The 27,619-nt window shown below is 42.0% G+C and overlaps 2 protein-coding genes across 8 annotated transcripts in view; one reads left to right on the top strand and one right to left on the bottom strand.

Annotated features, from left to right (window-relative positions):
- Positions 1-27,619, top strand: part of GRAMD1B (GRAM domain containing 1B) — a 245,211-nt gene that overhangs the window by 3,438 nt on the left and 214,154 nt on the right. The gene's annotated exons all lie outside the window — the stretch shown is intronic.
- The window catches only part of CLMP (CXADR like membrane protein), a 49,350-nt gene that overhangs the window by 18,065 nt on the left and 3,666 nt on the right, over positions 1-27,619 (bottom strand). The gene's annotated exons all lie outside the window — the stretch shown is intronic.

The raw sequence follows: 27,619 nt of genomic DNA, 5'->3' as shown, positions 1-27,619 counted from the left end.
GATCCCACTCAGGTTGAATCCTGAATGCCCCATTCTGAATGCAGGTGCATTCACATTGCCTTGATACTGCCACCCAGAACAAAACTCATTCCGCACAGATGAAAAAAATTAGAGGGACCACTGGATAAAGTGGGCCATTGTATCAGAACGTTCTGCCTTCTTCCTTGAAATGCTTCCTCTTTTTAGTTTAGTTGCTAGTTGCTATGGATTGTATTCTATACAGTAATCTTCTGCAGTTTGTTTGGATATATGTCCCGAGTGGGGATGGGGTGGGGGTGTCAGAAAGGAAAAGGAGAAAATAGAATTGTTGCTGAATCAATCTTTAGTTAAATCTACATAAGATTTCCTAGTGTGTATGAGGGTAGCAGTTATAAAACACTGTGCTGGTCTAGATGTTCATTCTCTCCCTCTTTTGTTGACCAAGTGGTGTCGTTGCTTCCTTCCACCCTATGTTGTAATGTCTTGAAAACGTTGTGTGCTGCCGCTCTGTCATGTTGCAAGACTCTGGCTCTGTGCCAGTGAGGGCCATTAGTAGGAGTGCAGAAACATACCATGGTGAGTGTGTGTAGATATTACAGCATGGGGTGGAAATGCATCATGATGATGAAGGATCAAGAAGTAACCTCTCGATTTGTCTGGAGCATGAAAACTTTTTTTAAAAAATTTCATTCAGGATGAAAGATTGTATAAAATGTACATTAGGACAAAGAAGCAACAAGTAAATTAAACCTTCAGCATAACAAAACATCCCCCTCTCTACTTTATGTAGCATAGAAATACCTACTACTCTGTTATCGAAACAACCCTCCCCTATAAATCAGCAAACAAAACAACAAAAGACTCCAGTTACAGAATCATCCAACACCACTTTCTTTCTACGTCTGTCACAATGCAAACGATTCAAAGAACAGTTTCCGAATTGCATGGATTTTGTCATATTGTAAAATGAAATCAGAAATAAAGTTACACAGAAGATTCTGTGAATCTCATAGGCCTGCATTCTTCACCAAGAAAAAATGATCTATTAAAAACTGTTGTTTTACATGGTTCCTTTTGACTTCTTTATTTATGAATTTCAATTTGGCTATCCTCAATAAGTTTGTAATTCAAACCATTGTGGCAATGGTATCTTTTTACACATTTTTCTCTGAGGATGGAAAAGCTAGGGATTGCTTGGAACATGCTGTGGGATAATCAGTCTATTATGCCCAGACTATGTACACATTGGGACATCTGCTCTTTGTATTCTTTGGCTAGCAATGGGAGAGAGGCTATAGGTCACCTTCTCCCGAGATTGCGAGTGTTCAGAATGAGCGAGACCCGGCCTTGCATGCATGATGCCTGCAGCCTGCTCTCCTAGGCTCCTCTGTGACTTCAGGAATTTGGTTTAGAGGCAGAAGTGTCTGGAATAAAAAATGTTTTACTGCTGTCAGCTCCCACAGGGACCGGCTAGCTGTACTCAAAACAAAAGAGGTCAGCGAAGCCCATCAGTGGAAACACAGTGCTTCAGAGGCCCTGCCTAATTTGAATCACATGTGCTAGGGCTTGAGGTTTTAAAAGACTCCCCGTACTCAGAGATAAAATGAATGTGAATGTCTTTGCTTTTGCACGCAGTGATGTGAGGCACTTGGAATCTGATCTGTAAAAGAATAAGAATCAAGTCAAACTGGAGAGGATCTGCTGGACGTTGTGCATAAATTCACACCAGCTGAAACATGGATGACACTAGAACCAAGGGTCATCCCTTGAAACTGATTGCCAGGAAATTTAGGACCAACAAACGGAAGTAGTTTTTCACACAACGCATAATCAACTTGTGGAATTCTCTGCCATGAGATGTGGTGACAGCTGACAACCTGGATGGCTTGAAGAGGGGTTTAGTTTAGATAACTTCATGGAGGAGAGGTCTATCATCGGCTACTAGCTAGAGGGCTATAGGCCACCTCCAGCCTCAAAGGCAGGATGCCTCTGAGTACCATTTGCAGGGGAGTAATGGCAGGAGAGAGGGCACACCCTCAACTCCTGCCTGTGGCTTCCAGTGGCATCTGGTGGGCCACTGTGTGAAGCAGGATGCTGGACTAGATGGGCCTTGGGCCTGATGCAGCAGGGCTGTTCTTATCACTATCAGCAGTTGCGTAGGTGGAGAACTGCCTGTTATTTCCTGGGCTCCTTCACAGAAGTTGCCATACAAGCACAGAGAGTATAAATATGTTTTTACGTTAGTGTTGGCAGTGGCAGTGTTTGGTGGGTATGTGATTTTTCTATGTTAGGAAAAAAAGCCAGAAATATGATCTCATCTACAAACGTTGCAGAACAACCATCATAATTCAAGTTCTTTCGGGTAGACGAAGAAAAAAAGTGCATGAGACTAACTTATTGAGGCATAAACAGAGAAATCATGCTAAAATTTGGGGAGAGTCTTAGTTCAGATAATTACGGCATTGTAGGACTCTTAATTTTCCCCTTTATATTTTATGTCAAGCAGTATGTATTGTTGGTGAAAGATGACAGACTTTAACAGCCTGAAAACCAAAAGCAAGCTGAAAACTAGTCCGCCTAAGCTGTGTCTTCCAATTTTAATGGTTCACAGAATGTTTACCCTACAAACACTGAAAAGTTCAATTTTCCTGTTGCCTGACAGGCAAGGTGCTCTCTCAACAGACAAATCCAAGTCTCTCCTGTTTATTGTAATCGCACACGGCTGAGTAATTCAGCTGGTAATTACAGCCTCTGTTCAGATCTGCACGAGGAATCTGCCAGTACAGGAACATTGCTTGTACTTATAGCAGATACATCTGGAGGTAGGGATATCCAAGACTTGCCCTGTTGCTGGCACGTATCCCAGAAGAAAAAACTAGGATTCACCTGAATGTACGGCTGCTACATCCAGATGTGAAAAAAGTCGATATCCATCACCAAAAAAGTGGAAATAGAGGGTGCTTTTTACAAAAAAAACCCCCTCTCTGCTTTGCATAAAATTTGCATATGTTTGTTGGTGTATATATAATATGTTGATAAAATATCTTTTTTCATGTTTTGATAAAAATGGGATAATCTGAGAATAAATACAGCTCCCAACTGTGAAGCTGATAAACCAAATGAGCTGTATGTCTGCTGTCTAAGTGCTGAGTTCTAGGCCCCGGCTTCTTAACTATAAACTCCTCACCTGCTTAGGTTTACCACACACACTATCCTCTGTCCTCTTCCCTGATGCATCACCCAGCCGGCTCTTCTCCACTGATCCTTCTAAGCTGTCTGCACGTGCGTGCGCTCACAAGTTTTTTCGATGTCTGCTCAGTTAAGTTTAGATTCTGCTCAGGTTGAATCAGGAAGGCCCCACTCTGAATGCATGTGCGCACACACACACACACTGCTTTGATGCTGCCGCCCAGAACAAAACTCATTCCTCACAGAGATGAAAAAAAATAGAGGGACCACTGCTGTCCTCCCTAGCCAGGACAGCAACTTCACCTCTTGACTGACAACATAAGGTTTCACAGTGGTTTTCAAATAAAGCTGAATAATAAGATGCTCCCCTGTTCCCAAAGGGCGCACAGTCTAAAAATCAATGCAAGATAACACCAGCATCAGCCACTGAGGGAATGCTGTCCTGGCGTTGGATAGGGCCAGTTGCTCTCCCCATGATAAACAGAAAGGGTTCACCCGTTTAAAAGGTGTGTTTCCCCCCAGTTAGCAGGGGTAGCAGCTAATTGAGTAAAATTAATTAGCTAACTTCTAAGTTTTCGCCGCCGCCGCCACCACCACATGAAGGATGCCCACCTATCCATACTTCCGTATTGTGTGGCTCTGCAACCTGCCACTGAAGCAGAACCTCCCCTCTGGCTTCCCCACTGGATGGATGGTCAGTAAAAAGATGGAGGAAGAGAAACTGCTCATGACAGCAGAGTGTTCTGAGAGAACAAAATGTTCCAGCTGCTCCCCAGATCTTTGTGCACCACAACAAATGCAAAATAATAATAATAATAATAATGTTATTTGGTCTCCAAAATAGTCTCTCTTCCTCCTAATGCAAAAAAGTCATTTGATCCCCCGAATAATCACATGTCCCTAGCTGGCAACTGTACTTGAGTGCCTTGCAAAGCTCCACAACAAGATGAGGATTTAGCTGATATTGGTGTTACTAAATATTGCATTTAGAGCTTGTTAATATTGTATCAAGTCAACTCTAAAAATACAGATGGGAAGAGGATGATGGGAAATGAAGAGTTCTATGTAATACCAATCCTGTATATGAGGACTTCCATTGGTGTATTCTGTGTCAGCAGCGCCCCATTGATCCAGGACGGTGGCCATACTTGACTTGATCTTGTCTGCACAAATATGGTAAGAATGGGTCCCAAACTTTTAAAAGTATAGATGTTTTCCCTTCATTCACACTCAAAGTGATCTGTTGACTCTAGCCTCTGTGCCTGGAAGTAAAAGCTACTTTGTCCCTGCTTGTGGCGAATTGGCAACTGGCAACTCCCTAAAGGTAGCTCTGAGGCACCGTCTTTGTAATTGGTGTGCTATTGAAATATTGCTAGGTTTGATCACAGATTGTTTGGTAAGCCATCGTCGGTACCTTGCCCCTCCACAACACAGATGGTAGATGGTAGAGGTTTCTCGAGAATGACAAAAGGACTCTGTTTGCAGAAGGCTTGTTGCTTTGTGCTATTTAATGCTTTCAGATGTATTTTCTGCATGGCAAGCTATTGGTACAACAACCTGTCTGATTCCACTGACATTATATGCTTGTGTTAGCTGCTTGGACACACTTTGGCTGTAATAGTAGTAGTAGTGTGATAACTGAACGCCAAATAACTATACGATCAGATATATGAAATGTAAATAGAGATTCAGAAGCATGAGTCACCAGAGGTTTACCACACAGAGAGACAGTGTGGTGTAATGGTTAGAGTAGACTAGGATTAGGGAGAACTGAGTTCAAATTTCCGTTTAGCCATGAAACTCGCTGAGTGACTCTGGGCCAGTCATTTGTGTCTCAGCCAGACCTACCTCACAGGGTTGTTGTGATGATAACTATAACCATGCAAACTGCTCTGGGTTCCTTGGAGGAAGAGTGGGATATAAATTTAAAAATAAATAGAATAAAAGGAACACTATCAAACAATATGGATATCTTCTAGGCTAACGTCTGTGAAGGAAAGCCAGCAGCAGAGTATAATACACAATTACTCCACTTCTGGAAGCAGTATATGTTGTTACCCCATAGAGACACAGACGAAAACATACTGCCAGAATTCTAATATAATGCTGCTTATTCTTCTGCATTTACTTATTGGGAAATGTCTTGATTTGAAATATGCATATGCAGATTAACTTTTAAGACGTAACCTTTGTGTGCTGCATCTGTCTACCTCACATTGGAATGAATGAAATCTAACGCAGTTCTCAGATACAGTACAAGCTTTATTCCATTAGCTTTTTTTCATGCTCCCCCAGCAAAGTGTTCAGTTATGTTCCAATAATTATGCATAACAAGATATGACATTTCACTTATCCACTACAAGCACAGCTAATATGAGGCAAAAATGAATGCCTGATGCATTAGTTCTGTGTCACTTTTCATATTCTCACCTATTCTGAAACATGCACAACTGCAGCTTTCCTCCAAGCAAATGCAGTACTGACAGTAGCAGCCCCTTTTCTTACAGTCTGTAATGCGAGTCTCTGCCATTCACGTGTTTCTATGTGGTAGAATTTCCAGAACCATCACCTTGTATAACCCGTCATTCCATCCTTTTTATCCTTGTGGAACATAAGCCATGTTCACTGAGCAAAGAGGCACCTTTTTAAAAATGGTGATTCTCTTTAGGAGGAGAATCAGAAGCAGGAGGAGAGCAACTGGCACTCCAGTGGCTGTTGCTGGTGTCTATCTTATGTTTCTTTTTAGATTGTGAGCTCTTTGGGGGACAGGGAGCCATTTTTTTTCTTTATCTTCTTCTATCTATCTATATATAATTCTCGAAGGCATACGTGTGGCTAATCCCGTGCATGGCAGCTCTCGCGAGATTTCATGAGCAGAAGCACCTGATTGGGCAGTGGGGATTCCATATGCAGATAGGGAGGAGGAGCCTGTAAGAGCAGAAGCATCATCGTGACTGGGCAGTGGGAATTCCACATGCAGATAGGGAGGAGAAGCCTGTGGCACCGTGGTGATTGGGCATTTTTGTTGAAAAGCGGTATATAAATATTATAGTATTTGTCTTGTGAATAGTTTCATATGAAGAAAGTTGTCTTATAACAGAAAGAGTCGTGGGGCTCTCAGTGTCTCCATTAAAATCATATGAAAGTCCTCCCTAATCTACTGAATCCAAAAAGAGAATTATGTCTCTTAGAACCTTACATTGTTAGGATAATCTTTCTTGGAGATATTCTGTTTTATGAGTTTAGCAAAGTTCAAGGCATATTGAGCCTTACAGGCTCTCAGCGTTTAACTTTCCCATCACTGAGAGGGAAATCCTCAAGGGATTAAATTGCCTACAGCCCTTTTTACTGCAGATATTCTGTATCAACAGTTGCCTTTGGAGGTAATACTGTTGAACTGGTCTCTTAAACCTTACGGCAATCAGTATTCTGAAACCGTAGTCATTGTATGTGTGTGCTTGCAGCTGAAGAGGAGTGGCAGCAGCACAGTTGGGCCTTCCTGGCCCTGGGGTTGCATGCCCCCCACCCACTTTCCATTCCCCATGGAGTGCCCTTTGAACTCTGTGTGGGGGCATTTTGGCCCCTTGTTCTCTCCCTGTTCGAAGATGCTTTAGCTGCGGCCTTTACGCCAATGGCGGCGTTTCTGATGTGATTTTTTAAAAACCCAGCCATTTTTCAATGGTGCGGCTTTTACACCAAAATAGGGGTATGTTTTTCAGAGTTTACTCCTCTCTCTCACCCACAGGGCGAAGCCATACCCCAAATGTTGAATTCTGAGAGTCTTTTCATGAAGATAAAAGAAATGGCTAAGAGCCTCATCTGCCTTGAAGCCTTACTATTGTATTGAATTGAATCTTTATCAGATGCAAATTATTCCTCAAAGCCGACTTTGTCCATTGATGTGTACCACCTTCATGCCTTCCTTGCTACTCCCCCCCCATCCCCGCTTCCTGTAGTCTTTTTCCTAAGCCTATTTTGTCCCCTAGCAAAGACTAAAGCGCTTAAGGATGCCATTGAGGAAACCCTGATCAGATATACCAGCATGCACCAACAACCATTCCTGTGACCTTTTGTACGAAGAAGTAGGTCTGTATTCACTGGGCAGTTGTCCCAGTTTTAGAATGCAGGATGCCCTAGGTCTGGCTGAAGCTGCAGAGACCTTTGCACAAACAAACTATCTTGATATCAGTGACCTGAACAGAAGGATGTTCCAGCTGAGAGCAATAAGATGTCATTGAGCTCTGGTGAGTGAGCACAATGCTTCTAACATGCGGAACCAGAATAAATGCTGCTGTATGTGGGCCACTGCAAGGCATATCTACTAATGAGATGTGAAAAGGTCAGCTATGTTATCACAGAGTACATTCTAAAGGTCAGAGGGGAATGTATGTGGCTTAGCATGGAACGAAGAGGTAGTTTTTGTTTGGGCCTAGGAAAACCTGTGGTGCCAGAGGTACTTTGGAAATATCTCACCACCCATTAGTTGTTGATGGTCTCAGATTTTCAACTAATATGTTGAGGATTTTCTTTCGTTCAGACCTGGCATGAATACGGGTAACTTGGCTTAGAATCGGCAGCAATCCCTTGGTACTGTATGGTGTTACAAAGTTGCCTTAAAACAGCAATGTCTTATTCAACTTAAATTCGAATTTGATAAATCAATATTCTTGGAATGGAATGGAACATCTATGGAATTCTTTCCCTAGAAAGCCTGGATTCTGGGTGTTGGCTTTCATTACAAATAAAACATTTTGTTTCTTGCTAGGGTTTTATGTGGTATGGGATAACCTATTGGAAAGTGAAGTAAAGCTATGCCTGCAGTTCTGTAATGCCTGTATTGCTCATTTACAACCCCCCAAAACACTGGATTATGAATCTGGAATTCCATCAGCCTCTGTTCCTTTCATCTAAAGCTTCTGCTGGGCACCAGAGTTCACAGATCTAAGACATTTACCTCTTGTTGTTTTAAATTCCGTTTGTGAAACTTAAAGATAAAATTGTTTTTCTTTTCTTTGTTCTTTTAATTAGCCTACTGAGTTAAAAATGCAACATCTGCCTAGTGGCAGAGCCAACCCGCAGTTTCATGTTGCAGATGCAAAGGCCAATCTGATCTCCCTCACTGAAGGCTTTGCGAAATAACATTGCCCTCATCAACTGTTTGTCTCCTGGAAAACATGTACATTTTGTACTGTTGAAAAGGAAGGGATGACACTCACCTAAGCTCTATTGTGCTGAGACTTAGTATTGATTGGTAGTTATATACATTCCTTTTTTAAAAAAATTTACTTTAAAGTATAGATGCTGTTGGTCAGCTTCCAGTTAAATTGGTTTCCACTTATCTTGACCTGGGCAAACTCGCATTGTAAACATTTTAAAAAAAGAAAGTCTGACTTGAGCAATGTGCCCCTGTGGGCCAGCGGTCTTGGCAATTGTGGCTTGTACTGGCTGTGGATATTGCAGAGTAGTCTGAAGGAGTAGTTTGTCTCTATCTTAATAGAGTGTATTTTTGTTGACTTTACGGAAACAAATTATAGCATTGGGCCAGGCTGCCTTCCAAAGATGCCAACGGAACTGGAAAAACTGATGATTGCAAAATGCAATTTTTGTAGGCTTTGCTGGTTTAAAATACACTCCTTTGTCCCATCATGGTTCAGGAGAAACATTTGGGTGAGCTACTATTTTTTATTCTTGTGGTGTCAAAACTGCCTAAATTGGGCTAGGCAGTAGGTGGCTGTGAAGTGTAAGATGCATCGTTTTGTGTAGCCAAATTAACCATGTTTCAATGCATAATGAAAATGAGTTGAATTATAGCAATAGCAGTAGCACTTACATTTATATACCGCTCTATAGCTGGAAGCTCTCTAAGCGGTTTACAATGATTTAGCATATTGCCCCCCAACATTCTGGGTACTCATTTTACCGACCTCAGAAGGATGGAAGGCTGAGTCAACCTTGAGCCCCTGGTCAGGATCAAACTTGTAACCTTCTGGTTACAGGGCAGCAGTTTTACCACTGCGCCACCAGGGGCTCTTATACTGAAAAGGAGGCAAATATTGGTGGAGCCAGCAACATCATCTGAATCACGGGTAGACAACCTTAGCTCTTGCTGGGGATGATGGGAGTTGTAGTTTAGCAGTCGCTGTAGAGCCAAGGCATAAACCTGATCTCAATGCTGCATTGCACCTTGGTTGCTAAAAACATATGGAATGGCTATGTTTTGGACTGAAACAGTGGTGATTTCTGTCATTTGAGCAATTTCTTAAAATAGTTTTTATATTCTCTTAAGCATATTCGTTAAGAAGATGATACTGCGCTTTTCAGTTTTCCACCTTAAAAACGGAAAGGTTTTTTAATGACTGTTTGAAGGGTGATCCTCTAAGTAGGTGTGTTCCAGAGACACCTGGAACAGGTTATACCTGTTAAGCTTCCTTCCAATACAGAGGGTGAAGACACAGATACTTTGGGGGTCAGTAATTGGCATTTGTGCACAAAGACTTTCCCAAGGTTTGCCTGTAAAATGGTGGAGAAATTAGGCATTAAAAACTGTCTCTTGTTATGTGTCCAGTACAAAGAGAGGTAATATGATCATTGATGATATTTCTTGGCACCTGTGTCACTTTCTGTTCATCTGAGTGTTCAAAATGTTATGATGAGCATTTGTTAAAGGTCTGTCTGTATAATTAGCCACCTTAAGTGGCACAGCAGGGAAATGCTTGACTAACAAGCAGAAGGCTGCTCGTTCGAATTCCGACTGCTACTGTATCGGGCAGCCATGATATAGGAAGATGCTGAAAGGCATCATCTCATACTGTGCGGGAGGAGGCAATGGTAAACCCCTCCTGTATTCTACCAAAGACAACCACAGGGCTCTGTGAGCGCCAGGAGTCGAAACTGACTTGATGGCACACTTTATCTTTACCTGTATAATTAACATGAGTAATACATAAAGCTGCCTTTCCAGTGGGAGTAAGAATATCTTTGCCTGGATAGGAAAAATGAGAGAGATGCTCACACTAGAGTCTTGCACTGTGGGGAAACTGGGATTTGAATGTGTACTGAGTTTCAGATTATTAATAGTAGCTGTTTCTTATGTAAGACTCAGGCTTGAGTAGTTAATATTATCTGTACACTAATGAACTAATGTTGCTGAGGGACGAGGCAGGCAGGTAAAATTGGTTGTCATTATCTGAGCTGCTTGAACCATAGAGGGGGCAGAGGGATTGTACAAAACTACACATCACTGCCTGTCATTAAAAGACAGGTTTAAAAGCAGAAGTGCATCTCCTTCACAAAAAGGAGTCGTGGAGAGTAGGCGGCTGATGTTAACTGGGACCATGGGGAGTGACACTTGCACCCTGTGGTACTTTCCTACCCCCAAAATACTCCATTCACATGACTATTAGCAACAAATAGTTGCATGAGGGATGATTTTTGGTGGGGGGAATGGTGCGGGGTGGGGGGGGGAGTGTTAACCCCTCCCCTCTGTGCACCACAGTCCTGATCCACATTGACAGCCCCCATGGCTACGTTTTGTGAAGAAATAGTGACTTCTTGTTTAAGTCTGTCTCTTAATGAGGGGCTTAATGTAAGATGTAACTTGGCCCTAGTGCCAATTAAATATTTAGCCACCTAATGGCACAGCACGGAAATGACTTGGCGATCAAGCCGGAGATTGCTGGTTCAAATCCCTGCTGGTATGTTTCCCAGACTATGGGGAACCTCTATATCGGGCAGGAGCGATATAGGAAGATGCTGAAAGGCATCATCTCATACTGCACGGGAGGAGGCAATGGTCAACCCCTCCTGTATTCTGCCAAAGACAACCACAAGGCTCTGTGGTTGTCAGGAGTTGAAACCGACTCGACGGTGCACTTTACCTTTATCCTCTTATAAGGAGGACAGGAGAAACAGGCTGCTAGACAGGAGGAAGCTGACAAGGAAGCTGCTCAGGGGAAGCAGGGAATGACATGTATAGCCCATAGAAATTAAAAGAATGGAAATGCCAGAGGGAGGGAAATGGAGAGCTCAAGATGCTTATGTCAGAAGCTGTAGAAATTGGGAAGGCAAAAGTTTGCATATTGATTTGAAATAATCAGATCTTCAGCTGCATAACTATATAACATGCACAATTCACTTTATGGAAGCCATAATGTTTCCATATAAGAGCCAAATGAAAAGGAAGGTGGAAGACATTTCATTTTGTAAATTATAGGTGCATACATGTGCATGCTACAGCATTGTTCCAAGAAAGGTATAATTTCAGTACCTCTGCCTTAAATGTACAAATGCATACATTAATGGGAAAAGCCGTTCAGGTATGATAGTCACATGGACAGGACAAGAGAAGTCCTTTTTATTTCTATGCTTTTTGTGTGTTCTTTGCTCCAGAAGGCTGTGTTGTAGCCACCAAGGGATTTATGGCATTAATCAATGAAACAGGAAGGCATTCCCCCAATATTTCTCATTGAAATTCATTCTTAGAAGCTGATCTAGCAATCTGGCTGCAATCCTTCTGTGTTTCTGATTTTATAAAGGCGGCTTTAATCTCGAAATAGGCTTCTTGCCTTATATAGAGGGTGCACACATTCACCCAGTTCACAGCCTGACACTGCACATGATCAGGGAGAGTATTGAGAGAAGAAAATATTGCATAACAGAAGCAGGAAGTAAGGAGAGAGGACTGAATGTCAGGATGTGCTCAAGTCTGAACCCTGGAGCCTTTTAGTTTCCATCTCAAGCATCTATCAGACATGATTAATTTTAATGCCATAGCCATTTTAATGTCAATTACTTTTAATGTCACCGCCTCCTGTTTGCTGATAACAGCAATCTTGTATTGCTGGTAAGACATTCCACTCAAGAACTTAAAAAGTTGTGAGAGGGACGTTCTGGAGAAGCATGTGCTTGCCTGACAGTTTGCTGCTGTTGTGGGCTTCCTGATCTATGGATTTGGTTGCTTTTTGAAGGGCATTTGCAAATAAAGCCAATTCAATTTATGTGTTGTCTTTGTTTCTTTTTCACAAAGATCACGTGAGAATCATCATGAACTCTAGCGTTCTTGTACAAAAAAATAAATAAAAATCAGCCCAAATAAAAGTGCACGTAAGATGCTTTTCCTGATTTTCAGTCTGAATTGCCTGCAGCTTATTTTGATTTTTATCTTCTGCATACAGAAGTTCTCTGTCTCCCAAACAGAATCATGCTCCAATTTAGAATGAATTATCAGAAAATTCTGTGTATCCAACTGCAATACATAGCCTCAATACAATCCTCAAACATTGCACCACTATGGCCCTGATCTGTCCCAAGTTAATGACTTGTGTGTCACACTGATTTCAGCTGGAGAGCTACTCACATGCTTAACTTGAACAGTTAAAATCAGTTGGAACACAAGTAATAAACTCTGTGTTCAGATCCTAACATTCCTTTTTAAGGAAAAATGTGTTTATCCCATTCTCTGTGACTCGCTCAAGCTGCTCGTCATGCAAGGATATACATTTGTTTCTTTACGTACTTTACTGGGTTGACCTTCTGTGGCTTCCTCTGCCCATGGCAGGGACTGTCCTGATCTCCGGCTCCTCTCAGAAAGGGGTAAGTTACGTCACGAACTAAACCATAGCTGTCAGTGGCTTTTAGGATCTGTGGCTCATTCAGAACTGTATCCAGTAAAAAGAGAAGTCCCCCCTCACTCTCTGTGCTGTGTCTAATTCTGTAAGAAATCAGAATCTTGTCCAGCATCTTGAAGTTGTGGGCAGATCTCATCTTGTCCTTGCGTCAGCACAGACCCAGGCACATCAATGCTCATTAAAAAAAACATTTACTATAAATGGTAATCAGGTGAAATACACACAGCTGCCAAGAGAAATAAGGCCTCTCACTCCAATATAACTTGTGTATATACATCTGACAGCTACCACAGCCCAGAGAAATCTCCAGACCCAAACAGTTCACATTCTTTCCCCCCCCAAGTTAAACTCTACACAGCCTCTATTGTTTAAACAAGCTAAAAAGACATCCTTGCCAAAGTTTTAATACAGCGAGCTCCTTCCCTAACCCCGACACTCTCTAGGCACAAAGCTCCCCAGCAAAACGCCGCACGCCAGCCTCCACTTGTTTATACATTTTTGCATTATGAGACAGCCAGGAAGAGATCATTAAATCTACTGGACTCCAGAGAGACTGGTGAATCCAGCCAATCGGAGTGGTACCCCAAGATCACAAATCAGAGGAAATCAAAGCTTAGGCTGTGTTCTCCACAATCTGTCTGCCACATGTAGTGACGCGTAAAGTTGTTTGACATGAAAAACAACTTTGGAAACTTACTGTGAGCCCAGGGTCAGCCTTCAGCAAGTCGGCATGTTTTAATGAGGGCTTAGTTGAAATGGGACCATTTCATGAACATTTTCACCCATCTACCCTGTGAAGTCAGCCCCCTTTTCAACCATTTTAAAACTCCCCTTCCTTTTTCAAAAGGGTGGGAAACTTGGCAAGGGATGGATGCCGAGCTCTCAGCTGCTATTTTGTTTTGGAAAAAGGTTTGGCAGGCTAACAGACTTTATTAATATAGAAAGAGAAAAGCCCAAGTGCTCTGGAGTGCACAAAGCAAACTGATCCCCAAATTTGAGGAGCACAGATCAAAGGCTACATACTGTGGCTGCATCTGTGGCCTTCTCATTATGTTCAAAAGCAGTATATAAATATTTGTAGTAGTACACACAAACACGCACGCACACGGTTGTAACTGTACGATTTAAAGGGGCTGGCATAGTTAAGGCATTTTATTTCTGAAAGCCTATGACTCATGAGGTAACAGACTTGCTCCCACATATTTCCCACATTTAACCTACTGGGTACCATTTGAATAATTTGTGAAGGTTAGTGTGTATTTTGTGTGAACAAACTAACTGCGTGAATTCTAAGGAAGTCTGAACCCAGAACAATGGTTTTGCAAACTTTGAATTATATAGGGGATAACACAGGAAGAGAGCTGGTCTTGTGGTAGCAAGCATGACTTGTCCCTTTAGCTAAGCAGGGTCCTCCCTGGTTGCATTTGAATGGGAGACTAGAAGTGTGAGCACTGTAAGATATTCCCCTCTTAGGGGCTGGAGCCGCTCTGGGAAGAGCAGAAGGTCCCAAGTACCCTCCCTGGCAGCATCTCCAAGAAAGGGCTGGGAGAGACTCCTGCCTGCAACCTTGGAGAAGCCGCTGCCAGTCTGGGTAGACAATACTGAGTGAGTTGGACCTATAGTCTGACTCAGTATATGGCAGCTTCCTATGTTCCTACAACCATGGCAGGAGAGTTGTTGGATCTGTTTTTAGAGCAACAGTGAATGAGGTGTAACCTCCTCTGTCCATGAGAAAGGTGCCATTCCAAGTGATAGGCGGAGATAAGCAGAGCAGTGCAATTTAGGTACTCGTGCAGATGTTGGCCTACAATTCCCATAATCCCTGGCTATTGGCCGCTGTGGATTATGGGAGCTGTAGTTCAAAAACAGCTGGGGGCCCTAAGTTGAGCAGGCCTGGAATGTGTATGTCTACCGTTGTTATTTGATAATTCTGTTACAAAGTCTGTCAAAATAGCTGGGGAAAAGCTCTTGTGTTACCACTCCTGATTTTTTCCTTCTAAATGTTGCTTTGCTTGAAATGTTATGTTTAGGTTGTTATGGAGCATTTTGCATTACTTCATTTGCCACAATGCCAGGATACTTTCAGTTTCTTTAAATCTGCAAACTGCCAGATTTGGGAGGTCTTTTTGAATTGCCACAGTTCAGGCTGTTTCGCTCAAAACAACATTTTCATCCCAGATTTCAACATCTGCATTCTGTTTCTTGGGGATTTGGAAACATCCTTTCAGGAAGAAAGGATGAACAAAGGTCTCCTACCCAAGGTTCCAGAAAAGCGAATGAAGAATTCATTTGGCTGAGGGTGGCAGAAGGTTTTTATCTTGACAAAACTATTTGGTCGCCCTGAGCTATTCTGTAAGGGTCTAGAAATCGAATGAATGAATGATTGATTGAATAAATAAATAAATAAATAAATTTTGCTACTTTAAAATGAGTCTTTAAAAAAAGAAAGTCTCTAGAAGTGTGATGCAGCCACTACAATCTGCAATGGATTTTTTCATTTTATCCCAGGATTCCCTGTTCTCCACTCATCTCCTCCTCCCTCATTTTAAGATATGAATCTGATTGCCACATCCTTGCTGAAGGGGATTCCTCACTTTCAACCCCCTCCACCAAGTTGGTAGGGCAGGATGGCCTCTTTGGGTTGAGGCTTATCGACACTGGCAGTGATGACATAGAAAAATAAAACCCGGAGTGATTCAAAGCAACAAGAAGGGCTCTCCCTTCAACATCAGGAATGTGCAGTTAATATAAATCCTTGCCTGTTACAATGCAACCTAAAAATCTGAACCTGGCTGCTCTTAAGAGCTTTTTTTCATCAAGAGGGAGCTTTTCAAATTATTTTATTGAAACACTTCTAATAATTCACCCCTAAACGGGTCTAGATTGTCTGTGTAGTTCAGTTAAAATTGAATGGAAGATTCTCTGCTACAGAAGACTTACAAATGATGAAGATAAGAAATAAAGACCCATCAATTCAGGTTTTGAATGAGCAAAGATATTTTGGTGTGCATTGGGCAACATTCACAGTAGGTTCTTTTGGACATATTCAAGATTAAATTGCAAAATAACTGAAGCAGCCACCCAGGGTATCGAGCATTTGTTGTGGTTGTTGTGTATACCTCAAAATAACTGGAGATCTAGGCACTCCTGGGAAATAATTTCATGTGGTCTGAACCCTTCCCTAAATGGCGCCCTTGATAAGGAGGCTGAGCTGTGCTAAATGTTCAGTTAATTTTCACTTCAAAGCCCACATGCATAAAATGTGTTAATTTGAAGAGATATTTAGCTGGAGATGTAAATTAGTAGCCCTGGTTTAGTGCTAGAAAATATAATCTTGTTACATTGCACAATTTTATATTGCCCTATTTGATCCACAGAGAATATGGAACACCAAAGCAAAGTCATCCAGATCCTGCATCTGGTATGTTGTACCAAAGAACCTAGACATAGCATTCTTCTCTAATTGGATTTCCTAGATGGGTCATCTTAAATTTCCACTGTGGGTCATAAATCCTATTGCTAGGTAGGGTAGTTGGACAGAAGGAGAAGCTTTGCCAGATTCTTCCCCTGCTGTAGCATGTTGATGGGAGAAGGAGCACTTCTCCCTATACGTGGCTATCAAAGGCATTGGGGCACAGCTGTGGACAATCAGGCAACCTTATCATTAGTCTGAAGAAAAGGCAAACGTTAATTTTAATTGTAACTTTAAACTTAATTGGTTGTATCACTGTAGCTGTAGAGGTTGTACCTGTGAAACATCTTCTGCTGCATATCCATTAATGGCATAGGAGTTGGCTAACCTAGATAGAAAAAAGCGGTTGCTTTATCTTTTGGGCACCTTCCCCCAACTTTCCCTTATGTTTTCCCTTATGTTTTCCCTTATGTTTTCCCTGAGGCAGTATGTAATGGAGCTATGATGGAGCTATCCCTTGGAGCTATGAAGATCAGCACATACCTGCACTGCATAGTGAGACTTTTCACATGTAAGAGCAAAAAAGCATCTTTGAATCTCCTGCCATTTGTGCCATGTGTGAATGCAGAACAGAAAGCAGATGAAAGCAGTTTTTAAATACATTGTAGATTATGGACAAAGTTGGTTTCATGTTCCCTCTTCAGAATGTAAAATGCACTTGAAGAACATCAGGCAAGCCATTTAATGTCACGTGTGGAAACACCCTTGTCTTTCCATTCAAGGCATCTCCTTAGTTTCCTATCTAGTCTCAGATGACTGTATTTCAACTTGTATAAATACACCATTAGTTGTTTCCTGCTGCATATTCCAGATCCCCAATAAAACAAGAACAAAAGCCCTATATGCCAATAACTAGGAAGCAGAAGGCATAGTTATTTTATACAGAACTTGTACTGTAGCAGTGCTGCAGATTCAGAGCAGGTTATTAACACTCCTGAGACTGCATGCCAGGTTTTCCCCAATGGTGTTAGAGAGAGAGAGAGTGTGTGTGTGTCTTAATTCTCTGGTATGATACAACTAGTATGGGTGTGCAGTCATTAAAAGGAATACCTTGCACTCAAGCATGAAGATATACTGAAGCTGAATGCCACAAGAAAAGATTCTGAGAAAGTGGTTGGGGAGTGCATCCCCAAAATTTCAGGGAAGGAACATCCCTCCCAAAGGGGCTTGCTCCCACCTGGCCATCATATCACCAATCTCTTGCTCCCTCCGCACTCCCAGGAAATTGCTTTCGGAACCAAGCTTTGGACCTGGAGAGACCATAGCTACCTCATTGGTCACAGAATTATGGCTCTATCAGTGCAACCATGCTGTGTCCCTTTGTGTTTTTGAAATGGAGGCTTCCTTAGGTTTGTGGCTAGCATGGTTGAGTTTTGGCTTGCCAGATCTGTCTCCCGGAGCTTTCCCAGACAGCAGTTTTGACCGTGGGTTTTCTGCGAGTTCCAAGTTGCCGCCCAAAGACACACAATTTTTATTTTTTTTACCCCATATATAAACCGGGCTGCACTCGTAAGGCGGGTGATGAAAACCCCAAATTTTGTGTGAAGTGCTGCCTGATAGCTCACAGGGACATTGGAGTAAATTTGGCTGATTTGTGAACACACATCTCCATTCCAGAGGAGATGCGAACTAAAAGCCAGGTGTGAAAAACTTCCTGGAGGTGCTTGTGTTGTATTTATAGCTCTGCTTAGAGGTGTAGTGGTTGGAGGGGCTGTTACCAGAAAGAACCAGTTCCAGATTCCCACTCAGCCATGAAGTGCCAGTCATCATCTCTCAACTCGATCTATCTTACAGGGTTGTTATATGGATAAAAGGAGTGGAGATAAACATTGTACACCTAAGCTCCTTGGAGGAATGGTGGATAGAAATATAATAATAAATTCAAAGATATAATTACTGCCATGGAGATTCACTGACAGCAGGGGCGTAACTATAATAGAGCAAGGGGAGACAGTTGTTTCGGGGGACCCTGCCTTGTCCCCCCCCCAGAGTCAAGTCACATGACTGACTCCCCCAGCCGCGCACCCGCCCGGGCTTCCTTCAGTTGTATTCATCCTCCAAAACTGATGTGAGTGTTAAGACCTGGAGCTACCAGAACAGCCTGTCTTTCTCTAGTACCATTTAATGACTTGCATCGTCCACAATTTAACAGCCCTTTGGGGACAGGGAGCCATTTTTGTTATTTATTTATATCTATGTAGACCGCTTTGGGAATTTTTGTTGAAAACCGGTATATAGTCATATTCGCCGAGATAGGCAATAGTTTTTAAAACGATTATCTTAAAAATTAGAGAAGGTGATATGAGAGACCTGTGGTTTCCTGTGGTGCACACACATGTTAATTTTGTTCTGCTATAGTTGCCAGTCAAGCAGGTTTTGCAGGTTTTAGAAGCACTGGGACCTGCCTCCCTTTCAAAATGTGAACACACATAAGAATAGAACGTGTGCAGACATCATTGGCAACAGTGCTACTGCCATAGCACCTTCAGATCTTTGGAAAAAGTGATTGCTTGTGTCCAGTCTTGGTTTGGGTCTGCAGTGCGGGAAAAGGCTGCAACAGCAACATTTTGTCTTCCAGAAGTTTCCTGTGCTTTTAATAGAGAAGAGGAATAGCTTTGGGAAGGGTTGCCTGTCTTAGTGCCTCACCCTTAGAGAAGGCAGACAATATTGGCATCTCAAGTAATTTATTTAACATGCCAGCTAAATAAATCCTTCCACATGCATGAATGTTATCAACTCTCTTTTCTCTTGTGTTTGGCTCCTATCAGAGCTTTTCCATGGAAGGCTTATCCATGAAGGGAAAGGATACTATTAATGAAGCTTCAGTTAGCTTAATTCAGTTGAAAAAGAGATTTAATGTTCTTGGAAATGTGAATATTGCAGGGGGAAGGGGGCTGTTGTGTGAGAATGGAGGAGTGAATGGATCAGAAGAACTGGGTTAGCAGTAGGAAGTGATGTTTACAAAATGATCCTGGACACTTGTGCAGCACAAGTCAGAGTCCCCAGTTCTTCCAAATGCACAGTGAGTAGAATTAGATTGTGCTAATTTCACAGTTAGGGCACCACTCCCTGATGATCACTGGGTCAGCAGGGAGTGGGCAGGACGCTTCCAGCTTCTGAGAGGGACGTGTAAGGTTACATACGAATGTGGTCTCTCATTTTCTGTTGCATCATGGCATCCAAGTTAGGGCAAAGGCTTAGTAGGAATGAGTAGACCATGGAGACGGAGCTTCTCGTTTTGGTTTTGTGCATTGTTGCATGATGACATTTAGATGGGTCGTGTTACTAATGCATTTGACCTATTAATGGCCTGCAATTCTATATGATCACTTGGTTTATTAGAGATATGATTCTGTGCAAGGAGATGCTTGCTTGTTTTTTTTTTTTTAAAGCAATCTGTTTTTGTCTCTGTGTTTTCAACTCAGTAGTGTGCATAGCCTGTGACCGTGTCATCATCCTGATACCACCATTTTGCCTGCGTGCTATTCAGAAAATGTCGTATATGTCCACTCTCCACAAATGGTTAAAAGGTTTGGGGACATGATGGGGGAAACCTGCAGCATGAAATTGATGCACCCTGCTTCTTTCAGCAGCTTGACTTACTAATGGATATGCATTCACTAGCCTAGGCTAACAGCAGCATGCCCAGGGCATTACTAAATTGGAGAATGAGTCCAAGTAATTAGTGGGAGTATTACCGTGCATTATGGGATCATTAGCTTCAAAGCAAGTGACCTTGGAGTTCTCAAACTTTCTCATGTTTTTTCTGTGTTTCTGCACTGACTAGTATTTTCTGTGCCATCTCTTTTGTAGTGGCTTTCTCTTCATGCTCTCAGAACCTCTGCTGCTTTTTGTCTTTCCTGAAAGCATTGCAAATCCAGTTAAAAAGCATATTTAACCTGCACTTCTGTTAACTGAGTGAGGCAACTGATTCTTTTGGGGGGCTGAAGCTTTTTCTCCTTCCCCCAAAACCATACATTTGGCCTTGCAGATCTTGAGGGATTGATCTATAAGACACTGAGGTTAGGACACCTTGGGAGGAGTTCTTAGAGCATTGATTCTGAAATTGATATCTAAATTAACTTTTAAATCTAATTAAAGAGTGATATGGACCAAAATGTATCGATAATTTAAAAAATGGCTCCCATCCACTTTTCATACTGCTTTAGCAACATGCATAGGTGGTGTGTCCTAGATTACAATATGTTCTTTCTCTCACTTTTGACAGGACCCTTAGGGCCTGCTGTAAACACGATCCCTCAGGCACTCAAGAGTCATGACCCGGCTTCCACAAGATAAATGCCACAGCTCTTCCATCTCTCTTCTCTTGGAAAGTTTAATCTATACATCTTAATATCTCTAAAACGTTTTCCCACTTGGTCCATTTAGCTATCCAAAGTCTTTATGCGCACCACAGGAGATATTATTTATCATCATAAAGGTATTATCTTGTGTTTGAAGCCCCTGATTTGGCTTAAAATATAATATTATAGAATCTTAATAGATTCGATAATCTTATATTTGAAGATGGTAGGTGGACTGAATTGTATCCGAAGAGCCCTTTTAACATTTAGTTCACAATGACTCAATTCAGGGGCTCCCATTTGTTGGAATTATGACATGTGACTTTGTAAAACCTAGGAAAAATGGCAGTCAAGGAGTGAGCACACAAAAACTTTCTTTCTCAGATATCAAGAGTAGAGTTTACCTGTCCATCAGTGTCCAGTCAGCATTCTTTCTTGTTTGTTTGGCAGGCCACAAAGACCATTTTCACATGTTGGACTAAAAAGAAGCCATTTGAGCCTCTCCCATACTGGTTATGCCATGTGTGAATGTTGTTGAAGAAGGTGTGCAGGAGACAAATGCCCAAATGAGGGTTAGATTTTGAAATATGGGTATATAATTAGTGTGATGGGAAGCTGCACCTTTCTACCTATCTTGGATACTTTGATGTTTGTTGAAGCAAATAATGGCACCTTACCCTAACCCTAATGGCGCAGCGGGGAAGTAACTTGCCTAGGGAGCAAGAGGTTGCTGGTTCAAATGCCCGTTCGTCTGTTTACCAGACAATGGGAAACCACTCTTATCAGGCAGCAGTGATATAGGAAGATGCTGAAAGGCCTCATCTCATACTGCATGGGAGATGGCAATGGTGAATCCCTCCTCTATTCTACCAAAGAAAACCACATGGCTTTGGTCTCCAGGAGTCGATACCAACTCAACAGCACAATGTTACTTTTACTTCAGCACCTTAAAAGAGATCTGACGCATAGGTGGAGGAATCCTGGTTTTGTTCTTTCTGCTTCAGTCTCACAGTTCACCATTAAAGGTAAAAGGTGCCGTCAAGCCGATTTCAACTCCTGGCACCCACAGAGCCCTGAGGTAGAATACAGGAGGGGTTTACCATTGCTTCATCCTGTGCAGTATGAGATGATACCTTTCAGTGCCTTCCTATATCGCTGCTTAGCTAATGCTTATCTCCAGCAATCCTGGCAGGTTTCAGCTTGCTTCAGGCACAGCCTGGTGCAGCAACTGAGAGTGTCAGGAGCCAAACTTGTGGTGTTCCTTCTGTGTCTGGAGAAATTAAAATCAATTAAACTGTGCAAGCAGAAGCTGTGAACCTATTAATTGAGTTGGCCACTCTTGAAGTAGTTGGAGTAGTTCAGCAGTTTGGAACTACTGAAGATCAGGGCCAGTGTTGGGAGCTGGCATTATTGGGTTCCAATGGTCCACCAGGGTGCTTTAGTTTCCAGCAGAAGAGCACTCACTCAGGATCTCTCAAGTTAAAGCATAACTAACCTGTGTTAAATGATCCTGAGTATGCATTCTTGCTGAAGAACATAAGTGCCTTGCTGGATGGATCAGGCCAAAGCCCACCTAGTCTGACATTCTTTGCAAAGTGCGCCACAATAAATTAGCCAGTGGTGGATATGTGGATATGGACCTCTGTTCTCAGGGCACTGGCCACTTATTCTCACATTATAGTAAGAGAATATATACACTCATTATGGTAAGAAATTCAAATTATATTCTCTTGGGATTTGGGCCCATAGTTCCTGTGTCATTAAAGCATGTTGTCAAACATGAAAGCAAGGCCCATGTCGCAGAAAGCAATGAGAGTATGTGGAAAATTTCTGCTGTGGTGTTGCATGAGCTCACTGCTCATGCTCTGAGGGCTGCTAAAATGCACAATTAAGCAGCCAGTTTTAATGTACGCGTTGGCCCCAATTTATTAACTGTACATTGTGACTTTATAATGAACTTTGCTGAACTTCAACTAATTAGTAATACCATATATTACATAAGCTTTGGTTATTTTAAAATGTTGAAATTTTGAGCCAATGAAGTAGGATTTAAAGGGTAGGAGGGGGGAGGTTGGTAATCCCTTTGTGAGTGAAGCTCTCTGGAGTAATAGGAATGCAAATTTGCCACTGTACAACATTGATCAGACTTCACTTTGAATTTCTGTTTCATTCTCTAGATTCCAACTGCCCCCACATTGATCACTACCTCCATTTGGTTTAGCATTCTTGGTTGAGCTCTCCCTCCAAGTGGTCACCACGCTCTCCTAATCCCTCCCTCTCGGCAGTTCTTCGATAAATGGTCTTTTTGTTCAGGAGGGAAAGAAAGCCTGATGCTGGAGAATCTGGCTCCATTTTCCTCTTGTCTCTGGAATGGTGATTGGAAATAATTGGAAGTGGCACTGGAAGTAATCCGAAGTGACAGTCCTTGGGCTCTGAGGCTTTTGCTTGAAGTATAACGATCCACCCCCCCCACCACCACCACAAAATAAAACCTAAATTTAAACAATGAAGTCACAAAGTGATTTGCCTTCAAGGTTGAAAACCCTGTGATTTTTATTATTATTATTTTGAATTGGGGGTAGAGAGGGGTGGGGAGGGAAAGAATGCCGGGCTATATGTTTCTGCTTGATATTCGAGGCTCTTGTGGGGATAGCCGAGCCATTCTTTTGTGTCCTGTCCTGGTATTACTTTGCAGTCTTGCTCTGACGGGGCATTCAGTTCTATATTAAACATTTCCATAGCCTTTAAAATTTTATTTAAAGCTCTTTTAAGTAAAAACCCTAGGCAGGCTCAACTGTATGAAGCTGCTCGCACATGTCTCATAAATATGCACAGAATGGAAGAGTGCCACCCTCTCCTGAGGGAAGGGAGTCAAGGGCTTCTTTTATTAAATCGTGTTTTATCTGGAGGCCCAGCTGGAACATGGGATGCTATGCATGCACGTATATGCCATTCATACGACACAATATCAAGCCTGTGCCTCACAGAATGTGAGAACAGGCAACTGTTTTACACTGCCTCTGTGTAAGGAGAGGTTTTAGGGACATTTTAGGGACACTAAGGAAATGATTTAAAGTCTAGAATATGAATGGTGTTCATATTGAATGAATATGAAAGGTGTTCATAAACACCATCTATGAATGGTGTTTATGCACTATAAAAAGTGCAAGAGAACCATTTAAAAGTTGAATATATTTTCTAGTCAGTGTTGCATTTTTACTTGAAGTGGGAAGCTATTCACTTGTTGAAATAGCTTCTGATCTAGGTCTTTTGAGATTCTATTGTGTCTTCAACTCAACAGTGGTGCTTGCAACAGTGAAGCAAAATGTCCTTCATTCTGGAGTCTGCTTCTGAAATATGGTTGTTAACATGGTTTCTTAAGTTGCAGATCAAAAGGTTCATTTAAATGAGGTGTCCATGTGACCCTCATCGAAACATGGAGCAAAGAGATGATGAATGGAACATCTCTGCAGCTCCATGTTTTGAATACAGGCTGTGGTGGTTATGGGGTGTTTTTTCTCCTCCAGCAGGAATTTATAATGCTCTAACTGTCATTGATGTTAATAGAGACTAGCAAGTGCCAGAAAATCTGAAATTACACATAATCCAATCAACACCTTTGTTTGAAATATCATGTGTAAAATAGACCCTACAGAGCATTGCTTAACAGCTTCAGCACCGAGGGCAAAGAAATCGTGCACTGACTACCGCCTATAGCACTTGGGATTCCTTTTCTGCAAGCCTCCCTTTTGAAAATCTGATCTTATCTGCCTTTGCTTTGTTTTACAAGATCTAATTATGGTCTTGCATATACTTGAAATGACTGCAAGCATATACTTCTGGCTATAGAGCAAATTCTAATTCATCAGTAGTGTAGGGAATTGAATACAGAATACAAGGTCAGCAAATGTAATAATTCCTCATATTTTGTTTGTCAAGAATTGCTGACTTTGGCTTTTATACATATTATCAGATTAATAGAACATTAGAAATTGAAAAGAGGCAGGTGTGTGTTTGTGTACACACACATATATGTATGCACGTGGAATTCTGCACTGAAGTTTCTACTTCTGCAACCAGAACACTCCTCTTCTGTGATCGGAATAAGTAATGCAGATTTGTAAAATGGGCCAGAGCAACAGACTCATCTAATATAATTATGACCCTCACTTAGTACTTCAGACATTATAGTTCTAGGGTATCCCTTTGTTGCTGATTGGAACATGTATTGGAACATCCATAAGACTCATTCTACATATCAGAATATATAGAATAAAGCTTCATAAGTTGCTTTTGAGTGCTTCAGTTAGAAAGCAGGATGATGATGATGATGATATTATGTAATAATCAGCCCTTAGCTTGACCATTTTGTCTGATATTGCTAGGTCCTGTGAGCCTGTCCAATATCAGGATCACACAGATCTAAAAGAAAGAGTTGGTCTTTTACTCAAGGCTATTCAGGAGCAGGACATTTGAATCTGGGTTTAGTAAACAATTCTATTTTTCTGTCTAACAGGCCACATACATTTCATTTGTAAACTGGCTTTATTTTTCTTTGCAAACTGCCTCCCCTGCCCAGTTATTAGTTTCCACCCTTCTAAAATGTGGGATGCAGCTTGACCCTAAACATAAAAGCAAGTTCCACTGAGTTCAGCTCAACTTATTTCCTGAAAAGAATGCCTTGACTCATGCCCTTAACATCCAGATCTGTGGAGCACAAGCTGCGGTGACCAAAGATATACTTTAAATTTACTCGCATTACATTTTTTTTTAACCTTGGCAATCATGACAGCAAACCATGTGGTTTCCTTAACTGCCTTCCTTCTGTAAGGCCATACTAGAGCAGGGCAGACATTTGAAGATTTGTATTCCTCTGACACAATGATTCCTTCAAATTTCCCTCCATTGTGTTAGCTGCCCTCTGTGCTTGTGCGATGACACTGGCTTTGTGACTTTGGTCCAAAGAAACATGAGTGACCTCAGAGATGAAGTTATTTAAATTGGTTAATATACCTCAAAATGACTAGATAGCTCAGCCCCACTACATGAAATTCCCCACTGATCCTTTAAGGTGCACTGAGTACTCTAGTAATCACGACATAAGAGTACTTTCTGAAATTCCCTTTAGGAAGTAGGTGCAAGCCAGATCCCAAAGAATCTTTGCATTTACGGTGCGAATAAAGGTAAAAGTAAAGTCTGCCGACAAGTTGATTTCGACTCCTGGCACTCACAGAGCCCTGTGGTTTTCTTTGGTAGAATACAGGAGAAGTTTACCATTGCCTCCTCCTTTCAGCATTTATCTATCTATCTATCTATCTATCTATCTATCTATCTATCTATCTATCTATCTATTTATTATTAAAACTTTTATACCGCCCTTCCAAAAGGCTCAGGGAGGTTTACATTAAAACACCATTAAAATCAATTAATAATTAAACAAAAATTATAAAGCATAAAACAATGACTAACAAAAACACCATAAAACAACAATTAAATAATCAGAACAATTTAAAAACAAGTATTAAAAAGCTGAGAAAGCCTGGTTGAAGAGATGTGTTTTCAGGTGTTTTCTGAAAATTGCCAGAGATGAGGAGGATCATATCTTAGCAGGGAGTGCATTCCACAATCTCGGGGCAGCAGCCGAGAAGGCCCATCTCTGTGTAGCCACCAAACGAGTTGGTGGCAACTGGAGACGGACCTCCTCAAGTGACCTCAGCGGCCGGTGGGGCTCATAGCGAAGAAGACGCTCTCTTAAATACCCAGAGCCTAAGCCGTTTAGGGCTTTATAAGCTATAACTAGCACTTTGTATTTTGCCTGGAAACCTATTGGCAGCCAGTGTAACTCCATCAACAAAGGAGTAATGTGGTCTCTCCGAGATGACCCAGAGACCAACCTGGCTGCTGCATTCTGGACCAACTGAAGTTTCCAGACTACGTACAAAGGCAGCCCCACGTAGAGCGCATTACAGAAGTCCAGTCTGGAGGTTACCAACAAATGTACCACTGTGTTGAGGTCATTGATCTCAAGAAACATCTTCCTATATTGCTGCTGCCTGATATAGTATCAGCAGGGATTTAAACCGGCAACCTTCTGCTTGTTAGTCAAGCATTTCCCTGCTGCGCCACAAGGTGAGGGTGTGAATAGGCCCACTGAAATGACTGCTACTGTCTGCCTGAAAATGTGAGGAATATATTCGTAGGTTGTAACCCACCCGCTATCTACTGTAGAAGTGGGAGTATGGTGTTACTTCTCATGTTCCAGCTTTTCGGACTCCTTTAAGGCTGGGCCTGGCATTGGGGATCAGATCGGCGTTGTTGGGCAGCTGATGAGGCTCCGGGGTTCTCTGAAGGGCCCAGTGCTAATCCCTGAGAGGAGAGATTAATCCCCAGGACTAATCCCCTCTGGTCCCTCCTGGGCCATCCAGGGCCGTAATCATCGCCTTCCTTGTAGGAGCAAAGCAACTCTCTAGGGCTCGCTTGGAGAGGAGGGCATAGGGGAGAGCCCATGGAGGACAGTTTGCTGAGGGTTCCCTGAACCCTGGAGCTGGCCCTGTGGCCGCCATTCCAGCTGCAAGAATATGGAGCCCTGGGCAAATGGCTAGCTAGTGAGCAGCACTTTTCTTGCAGCGTTCCAAGAGCAGTAGCATGACCTGGGCCTGGAGCCACTGCCTCGTTTGCTATTCCTTTGCCCGGCCAAGTGAAAACTTGAGTCTTAAAAGTAAACTTTCCCACCGACGAAATTTAAGTAGCAGGTGTGTCATTTTACTTGGTATGAAAAATAACTGAGAAGGAATGCAAGTATGAATTTCTGTGGGAGAGGGTAGATGGTTAGAAAAAGGTGTGCACAGAAGAGCAGAGTGGAATGTTTGCTGGGTTTACAGTTAATATATATACCATTTGTGTTGCACTTTTAAATACTTTCAAGGTGTTTGCATATCTGCACTTTGGTCTAATTGGTCTTGTTCTCATATTAGCGTTTAGTATGCAAAATCCCATTGTAATTCCAACTCCACCATCTTTTCTTTCTAGGCGAATGTTTGGGTGGTGCA

The sequence above is a fragment of the Hemicordylus capensis genome, chromosome 8 (genome assembly GCF_027244095.1).
Source record: "Hemicordylus capensis ecotype Gifberg chromosome 8, rHemCap1.1.pri, whole genome shotgun sequence".
In the NCBI taxonomy this organism is placed as follows: Eukaryota; Metazoa; Chordata; class Lepidosauria; order Squamata; family Cordylidae; genus Hemicordylus; species Hemicordylus capensis.
The sequence above is the reverse complement of the archived record's forward strand: the minus strand, read 5'-3'. Positions and strand labels throughout refer to the sequence as shown.